Source organism: Myotis yumanensis, unplaced genomic scaffold, assembly GCF_028538775.1.
Source record: "Myotis yumanensis isolate MYYU_CA2020_CCGP unplaced genomic scaffold, mMyoYum1.0.hap1 SCAF_16, whole genome shotgun sequence".
NCBI classification, from domain to species: Eukaryota; Metazoa; Chordata; class Mammalia; order Chiroptera; family Vespertilionidae; genus Myotis; species Myotis yumanensis.
The window spans coordinates 12,907,333-12,917,117 of NW_027223767.1; positions in this window are offsets into that span (position 1 = coordinate 12,907,333).

Sequence of the window (9,785 nt, forward strand, 5' to 3'; positions counted from 1 at the left end):
ATCTGAACAATAAAGATTTAAAAAAAAAATAAAAAAAATAAAAAAAAAAAAAAAAAAAAAAAAAAAAAAAAAAAAAAAAAAAGAAACTAGCCGGTTTGGCACAGTGTATAGAGCATCAACCTGCGGACTGAAGGGTCCCAGGTTCAATTCCGGCCAAGGGCACATGCCTGGGTTGTGGGCTCGATCCCCAGTAGGGGGTGTGCAGGAGGCAGCTGATCAATGATTCTCTCTCATCATTGATGTTTCTATATCTCTATCCTCCCTTCCTCTCTGAAATCAATAAAAATATATTTTAAAAAAGAGAAAGAAAGAGCCCAGCTGGTGTAGCTCAGTGGTTGAGCGTCAATCCATGAACCAGGAGGTCAGCTTTCAATTCCTGGTTAGGGCACATGCCCAGGTTTTGGACTTGATCCCCAGTGGGGGTCCTGTAGGAGTCAGCTGGTTGATGATTCTCTCTCATCACTGATGTTTATATCTCTCCCTCCTTCTCCCTTCCTCACTCTGAAATCAATAAAAATATATTTAAAAAAGAAAAGAAACATTAGCTGGGTATCAACCCATCTCGGCTGGTCTAGAACCATAAGAAGAATACCTCAAGATGTGAAAGAGGAGGTGAGGAGCAGGGGGCATCTGTGTTCAGAGAAGAAAGATTCAAAGGGCAGGCTGGGCCTCAGCTGCAGGCCTCCAATCCGAGGGGATACCCTTGCTGCACCTTGTGTGCCTTTCAGAATGGGATCTAGCTTCTCCCGCTGAGGCCATCCCAGTCGCTCCCAGGCTGACCTGGATGGCATCCTTTCTGCCTCATTACCTCTGTGATGACCCCAACCTAGCACTTGTCCTACAGACAACATGTCTGTCTACCCCTCCAGACTATAAAGAGTCTTTCCATCCCCAGCACCCACCACAGAGCTGGGCATATGGCCAGTTCTGAGTGATTATAGAATGAATGAATTGGAGGGAGGAGGCAATCTGAGCAGGAGAAACTACCAAGAACTCAAAAGGAAATCAGGAAGGAAGAGTGTTGTGTCTTCTTAGCACTTCAGGTTGATGGTCTTACTGTGCTGGGGGCTCTCCTAGAGGGAGATGAAAGCTCGCATCATTTATGCATCAGTTTGGTAACAAATGATACATAGTACACCCAGTAATTACTATTTTGTTTTAGATGCTTCAGATACATAGTCAAAGTAGTCTTCAGATCAAGAGGAAGTCTACTTGAGAAACCACTACTGGGGAGCCTAATCTATACATGGACCTGATTTAGAGGATGAGGTCTGAAACTGTCCTGATGACATAATTGAGACTTTGGAGGTCTTGGGGAGGGTGTAGTGCATTTTGCAATGGGAGTGAGGTGAACTGCTGGAGAGAGGGCAGACTATGTTACATTGTATTATCCAAAGATTGTCACAGTAATATTTCTCATCTCACATGTTCTTATCCTGTGACCTTCCATTCCCCATCAAAAAGTCTGATGGATCTGGGCAGGCTTGTGGTTGCTTTGACCAAAGCATAGGGTGAAAGTGATGCCATATGACCTTACAAGGCTGAGTCATAAAGAGTGATGCAGCTTTCACCTTACTGTTTTATTTTTTTAATCCTCACCTGAGGATATTTTTCCATTGATTTTTAGAGAGAGTGGAAGAGAGTAGGAAAGAGAGACATATCCATGTGAGAGAAACACATCGATTGGTTGCCTTCTGCATGCGCCCTCACCAGGGCCCGAGCAGGGGAGGAGCCTGCAACCGTTGTACGTGCCCTTGACCGGAATCTAACCAGGGACACTTTGGTCCGCAGGCCAACGCTCTATCCACTGGGCCAAACAGGCTATTACCTTACATATTTTTTTACACACTTGCACCTGATGCCCTGGACCATCATGCAGGAAATCCAACTGCCATATCCAGGCTGTTAGGAAACCGAAGCTATGTGGGGAGGCCATGCATAAGGACTCCTGTCAGCAGTTCTAGACACGAAGCATTTGAGTTGTCCTTGCTGAGACCAGGGGCATTGTGCAGAGACAAGCCAACATCACCAGGCCATTCATGTCCAAATCCTAAGCTACAGGATCCATGAACAAATAAAAAAGTTGTATTTTACACACTAAGCTTTGAGGTAGTAACTGGAACAAGTGGACAACTTAAACACCACACTGTAAGAATCATTTGACCTTTTGGTTGAAGATTAAAGAGGCTTCATAATGAGTCAAGTATGAGTTTCAGTAAAAAAGTTTATGACACACTTTAGCTGCTTAATGGCTTGTAATGGCTTATTTAGTCATTTCTTTGGTTTTAGGATATTAAGTCTTATGGCTCCATCTGACTGCACATTAGTTTGTCCTGGTTTATTTGTAAACATTCCATTTAATTTGCATTTTGTTCTCCTACTTGATTGAAAATTCAATAAATATAATGATTCTTAAAAAAGAATGTTGTGCTCTGACCAGTTTGGCTCAGTGGATAGAGCATCGGCCTGTGGACTGTAAGGTCCCAGGTTCGATTCCGGTCAAGGGCATGTACCTTGGTTTCGGGCACATCCCCAGTAGGGAGTGTGCAGGAGGCAGCTGATTGATGTTTCTCTCTCATCGATGTTTCTAACTCTCTATCCCTTTCCCTTCCTCTCTGTAAAAAATCAATAAAATATATTTTTTTTTTAAAAAAAGAATGTTGTAAAACAGTGGGATGGGAGTTTGAAGTTAGAGATTAAAGAATACACTCCTGGCACACTTCAGGAAACAGGCCGGAGGCCTGCGTGCCCTTCCCCCTCCTGTGCTCGCCTCCTCGCCTCCTCTCCTCCTCAGGGTGCTTGGTCCAGCTTAGAATATCTGATTCTTTTGGCACTGGTGCCCTCAATGTCTTTGAAGGGAGGTCGCTGGATGGCTCAGAGACAAGTGGGATTCACCAAATCCTAAACTCTACAAAGCGGGGAGACCAGCCTTAAAGATGTAACTTATACAAGAAGAGGATCCCTCCACTCCCTGGCTTGAGGCCCAAGTCTCCTGCCTATTTACAGAAGAGGGAGTCCCCCCCTCCCGCCACCCTGGAGAAAACAGTCCTCCAAGTCAGCCCCACAGTTCATCTGAGCAGTCCATCTTAGGGGCTACCTCGGTTCCCCAGACTGAGCTGTCATGTCAGAGTTTGATTTGAGAGGCCACACAGATCTGCCTGTCCAGAAAAATACCCACCACCCTCACTGCCTTCTGGAGTCTGCCAGGGAGGCCTAAATCCCCACCAATGGCATCAGTCTCTGAGATGATTCAATTCAACCAAGAACCCAGTAGTAGTAAATGGCTTCAGACAACCATTCAGGGGCCACTCAGTTCAGAACAAGCTTCTGCAGGAATTCAAGGCCTGCCAGAGTTAGGTGCCAACCCACCTGTCCCAGCTGTTCCTGTCCATAGCCCCTGCAGGCCTCCTGTATTTGACATAGTAGTCGTGCCTTTCCCACTCCTGGGCCCTCACTGCTTTGTTAACTTTGGCGGTGTCCCTTAGCCTCTCTGAGACCATTTCCTCATCTAAGGGAATAGGGAGATTAACACTTACTAGTACCCTGTAGAGAGCTCACCAACCCTAGGGCTATAAACCTCATCTGTACTCAGGATCCAAAGGCAGGACTCTAGTTCTGTCTCCTGAGTTGCAGACTCCTGCCTCCAACTGCCTGCTTTGTTAAATTATTTTAAACTGGAGGCTGGTGCATGACATTCGTGCACTGGGGGGGGGGGGGGGGGAGGGGGGGGCGGCGGTCCCCTCAGCCGGGCCTGGGCCCTTTTGCAGTCCAGGAGCCCTCAGGGGATGTCTGGCTGCTCCTAAGTCATCAGCTGGACATCCTTAGTGCTGCTGTGGAGGTGGGCAAGGCTCCTGCCATCAAAGCTGCACTGGCCAGCCATGAGCCAGGCTTCTGGCTGAGCGGAGCTCCCACTGTGGGAGCACACTGACCACCAGGGGGCAGCTCCTGCCTTGAGCGTCTGCCCCCTGGTGGTCAGTGCACATCATAGCAATCTTTGCATATTACCCTTTTATTATATAGGCTTGATCTGAGAGAGAAAGAAAGGGGAAGAGAGGGAGATGAGGTATGGAGAGAGAGAGATTTTTTGTGCCACTTATTTATGTATCTATTGGTTGATTTTTATATGTGCCCTGACCTGAGATCAAACCCACATTGGTGTATGGGACGATGCTCTAACCCAGTGGTTCTCAACCTTCCTAATGCCGCGACCCTTTAATACAGTTCCTCATGTTGTGGTGACCCCCAACCATAAAATTATTTTTGTTGCTACTTCATAACTGTAATTTTGCTACTGTTATGAATCGTAATGTAAATATCTGATATACAGGATGTATTTTCATTGTTACAAATTGAACATAATTAAAGCATAGTGATTAATCACAAAAACAATATGTAATTATATATGTGTTTTCCGATGGTCTAAGGCGACCCCTGTGAAAGGGTCGTTCGACGCCCAAAGGGGTCGTGACCCACAGGTTGAGAACCGCTGCTCTAACCAATTGAGCTACTCCACCAGGGCTCCAACTGCTGGCTTGAGCTCTCCTCCTGGGTGTTTCAAACCAAACTCCTGACTATGTTCCTCCTCTAGGGTTTCTCACTGAAGTAAATAGCAGCAGCATCCAGCAAAGTTCACCTAAGCTAAAAACCCAGGTTTCTTGATTCCTTTTCACACATCCCCACACATCCATTCCCCCACCAAGTCCTGCACACACTATTTCCAAAACATACTTCATGCTGGTCTACATCTCTCCATCCTCACTGCCCCCACATAACCCATGCTCCCAGCATCTCTGCCTCCCTCCAACTTATTTCCACAGAGTAGCCAAATATTTAAAAAATAAATTAAGTAGGGAAGATTGTGCATGGAGGGAGGGTATATGAGACATTTCTGTATCTTCTGCCCAATTTTGCTATGAACCTAAAAATGCTTTTAAAAAATAAGTTTATCAGGCCACATGACTCACTCCCCCTTTTAAAACCCTTCAAAGACTTCCCATCATGCTTGGAATACATCCATTTGGTGGATCTGGCTCTGCCTACTTTACCCTCCTCCTTATTCACTAAACTTTTCCCTCTAATAAATTCAGGTCTCTCCTGCCTCAGGGCCTTTGCACTAGTTGTTTCATGTGCCTCAAACTCTCTTCCCTCATCCCTTCATTTAGCCGTCTTCTCCTCAGCCTTCAGGTCACAGTTTAAGCTGTGACCCGCATCCTGGCAGTGTCTTCTTGACAGAATAATCTAGATTAACCTCCCACACACACATCCTTCTCTGTCACACCAGTCTGTGCATTTCCTTCAGGGCTTTTATTGAATCTATAATTAGCACATGTAGCTAAACAGATACACTGTCTTGTTTACTAGACTGTGAGTCATATGAGGGCAGGAATCTTGTATGTCTTATTCACCACTATATTCCCAGCACCTTTTATCATACTTGACACACAGTAGATACTCAGTATATATTTGTTGAAATAAATGAATATGCATATTTTATTGTAAACTATCTGAAATACTTTTAGAAGTCACAGAGTTGCTAACAAGCACTGCAATTACCATTAGTTATTGGTGCACTTGTCTTCCTCACTTCATGGTCAGAAAATGGTACTCAGTAAATGTCAGTGAAATTAGAGAACAGATGATTTAGTATCATGAAAGTTTAGATTTAAAGAGATAGATCTGGTCTGGCCAGTATGGCTCAGTGGTTGAGAATCCACCCCTGAACCTAGAGGTCCCCAGTTCAATTCCTGGTCAGGGCACATGCTGGGTTTCAGTTCAATCCCAGTAAGGGGTGTGCAGGAAACAGCCAATCGATGTTTCTCATCAAAGTTTCTCTCTTTCCCTTTCCCTCTCTCTCTAAAATCAATAAAAACATATTAAAAATATAGTTCTGTAGCAGTACTATTTACTAGAACTGTGTTGATGAATATTCCTTATCTGTGCTAATACAGTATCCACTAGCCATTGCTCTTGAAATATAGCTAGTGGTTTCTGTATTGAAATATAGCAAGTGGTTTCTGTATTCTGCTGGTCTGCGTCAGGAAGACCTGTCAGGAGGAATGTTTGGGGCCCAGATGGGCAGGGACTCAATGGGAAGACAGAAGGCTGAATCTTGGGTCTTCAGAGCTAATCTAAGAGATTTGAACTTTACCTATGAGTCTCCAATGGGAAGTCATGGAAGAGTTTTAAGCAGAACAGAGTATTTCATTCAAAAAGTTTATTTTATTTTATTTTATTTTTTAACCTGTCTTTTTCTTTTGTTAATCCTCACCTGAGGATATTTTTTTCTATTGATTTTTTAGTGAGAGAGGAAAGAAGGGAAGGAAGAGGGGGAGGGGAGAGAGAGAGGCCCTGACCGGGACGGGGGATCGAACCTGCAACTCAGGTACATGAATTTGACTGGGAATTGAACCATCGACCCTTTGATGCTCTGGCAGATACTCTAACCACTGCGACACACCGGCCAGGGTTCTTACCCTATTCTTATCCCCTTCCTTCCATAGGCAATTGTGCTAGTATATATCTTTTTATTTTTAATGTATTCTGACAAGACATAATTGTTATTTGTGGGAATGTCTTTTTTTTTTTAAGTGAAAGACAGTTTATTAGGGAAGCAGTGAGACTGGAAGTGACTACTCCACAGACAAGAGCAGCTGGGAATATGTGTTTTTAAGTAAAATCATTGTATCCCTCATTCTGTTTCTTACTCTTTCTCTAAGCATCTATTTTACCAGAAGTACTTTTTTTTTTTTTTACCATAAGTACTTCTAACCGGTTGTTTCTAATTGTGCATAATATTCCATGGTTTACACTCAGCTCACCACATCTTACCTATCACACTCCCAGCGATGGATGCCCAGAATGCCTCCACCTTCCCACCTTCACGCACTCATGCTTGTCTCCTTAGAGACCTGTAAAAGAATCTCTTTAGGTTATGTGCTCAGAAGATGAATTTCTGGGTCCTAGGGAATGTGTATATTTAATGTGCCTAAATATTGCCAGAAAAAAAATACATTTTATCAAGATCTTTTGGCTGCCTTCATTCATTCAGCCAAATATTTACTAGTCACTTACTAGATGTCAGGTATCGTTTTAGGTACTGAGAATACAGCAGTGAATAAGACAGACCAGATCCCAGGCTTACATATTAGAAACAAGAAAATATGGACAAGGAAATATCAGGTACTAATAAATACATAGTGAAAATAAAGTAGGCAATGGAACACAATGACTGGGAGGTGCTTTGTGAAGCGGATTGGAGGGGTGGAAGGCACTGGAGGTGAGGAAGCCAAGTAGGCAGGAGGCTACTGCAGTGATGGAGGTGACCGTTGCTGATGGTGTGAACCAGATATGGTGGAGCCCTTTACCAAGACAGGGCACCCTGGAGATGTCCAGCTTGCAGTTGGCCATCATGGGTCTGGAGCTCAGGGGTTCTAGGCTGGAGGCATACATTGGGGAGTCCTCCGTGTTTGTGTTGTTTACTGGTTTCCTAGAGCTATGGCAAGCAGTACCACAAACTCGGTACTAAAAACAACAAGAACTCATTCTCACAGTTCTGTAGAAGTCTGAAATCAAAATGCTGGCAGGGCTGTCCTCTCTGAAGCCTCGAAGAGGATCCTTCCTTGCCTCTTCCCGCTTCTAGCAGCCCCAGGCGTTCCTTGGCTTGCAGCTGCAGCACCTCAGTCTTGGCCTCTGTTGTCACTCAGCCTTCTCCCTTTGTGCCTGTCTTTCCGTAGCAGTTTCCTCTTCTCAGGACACCAATCATATTGGATTAGGACCTCCTAATGACTCCACCTTAACCTGATTACATCTGCAAAGATCCTATTTCCAAACAAGGTCACATTCACAGGTGCCAGGGGGTAGGACTTCAACATATATTCTTAGGGGACACAATTCTACCCATAACAGGTCGTATCTACAGCAGTGGGAGTGGATGAGTCTCCACAGGAGAGGTTACAGAGGCAGAACAGAAGAACTGGGGACTCTGGCCTTCAGGAAGGGGCAAGTAAAAGACTGAGGAGCCCATGAAGAAACGTGGGAAGAAAATGGCCTCCAGTTGCATCTGCCACATAGACAGAAATAAGAGCAAAAAAGTGTTCATTGAACTAGGTGATATGACGACAACTGTCAGAGTCTTTCTTGAATGCCGACTAAGAGAAGCAGCAGAGCCTGCGGAATGCAGACAGTCTTTCAAGAAATTTAGTTTGGGAGGAAAAGCCTGATATGTGGGAAGAACTAGAGGGGACGAGAGGCTGTAAGATGGTGAGGAAGATGGAAAAGTGCAGTCCCAGCACGGCGGGAAGAGGCTGATGACTTGGAAGTTGGGCTCTGGAGTTAGGCTGATCTGCATTTGAATTTCAGCTCAGTGTGTTCCACAGTATTATGAGTTTAGGCTGGTTGCTTCACTTTACTACACCTCAGTTTCCTTATCTGAAAAATGGGATAATTTTCATAGTATCCACTTCCCAGGACGGTTGCAATGACTAAAGGCCTCTAATGTGCTTAGAAGTGTATATGGGACATAGTAAATGCTCAACAAATATTAGCTGTTACTGTGTTTAGGTTAAAAAACAACAAGGTTTCGAGAAGGAGGGGGTAAGTAATATCAGATATGGTCGAGAGGACAAGGAGATGGACGGTGGAGAAACGACCAAGGATTTGGCAGAGTGCTAGCAGAGCCTGGAAACGAGAGGACAGAGGTAGCAGCAGCTAAGGAGTAGATGGGAGAAGGTGGAGGCTGTAGGTATGAGGAATAAGAGAACAGGAATTGGATGAGGGAAGAAGTAAAATCTGATTTGAGCTGCAACAAGAAAGTTGGAGGGGAATGTTGCTGGGAATATTTGGTACCGGGGCAGAGGTGACTCCTTTTATTTTTTTAAATATAGTTTTATTCATTTCAGAGAGGGAAGGAGAGGAAGAAAGGGAGAAACATCAATGATGAGAGAGAATCATTGATTGACTGCCTTCTGCACGCCCCCCACTGGAGCTCAAGCCCACAACCCGGGCATGTGTCCTGAGTGGGAATCAAACCATGACCTCGTGGTTCACAGGCTGATGCTCAACCACTGAGCCAGGCTGGCCAGGCAGTGACCCCTTTTAAACCTTTCAAATATTATCTCAGTTTGATGCCACAAATCTCCGCCTTTGCTATCTTTGCTATGCTAAGCCTGGACATATCCAGGAGGAACTGCTCTACACATGGGGAATTGGTACTAAAGAATGATCCCTTGTGGGAATGTGGTGATGTAACTCAGCAAGGAGGAAGTGGGAGGGGGGAAAAAGAGGAGCTGAGAGGTAGGCTTGTCAAGTTTCAGAAGCCCGTGGAGCAACAGGCTACAGAGCGCCTGGCTCAGAGTCTGATAGAAGGTGGGAAGGACACAGGGCTGGAGACACAGGTTTAAGTGTCACAGTAGCAGGTAGTCACCCAAAGCAGGGGAATGGATAAAAACACCTACAGATAGATGGCAGGTGGCAAGAGAAGACAGCCCAGGGAAGAATGAGGCTGGTGCGGAGGGCAGGCCACAAAAGGAGAGGTATAAAAAAGGGTGGGCAGTGGAAACTACAGAAAGAGCACGTCTCTTGATGGAGTAGAAAGAGAACCAAAAAAACATCCACTGAATGTCTCAATTAAGGAGGGATTGGCCCGGCCGGTTGCACAGGTAAGTCTTAAAAAAAAAAATTAAATATATTTTATTGACTTTTTTTTTTTTTTTACAGAGAGGAAGGGAGAGGGATAGAGAGTTAGAAACATCAGTGAGAGAGAAACATCGACCAGCTGCCTCCTGCAC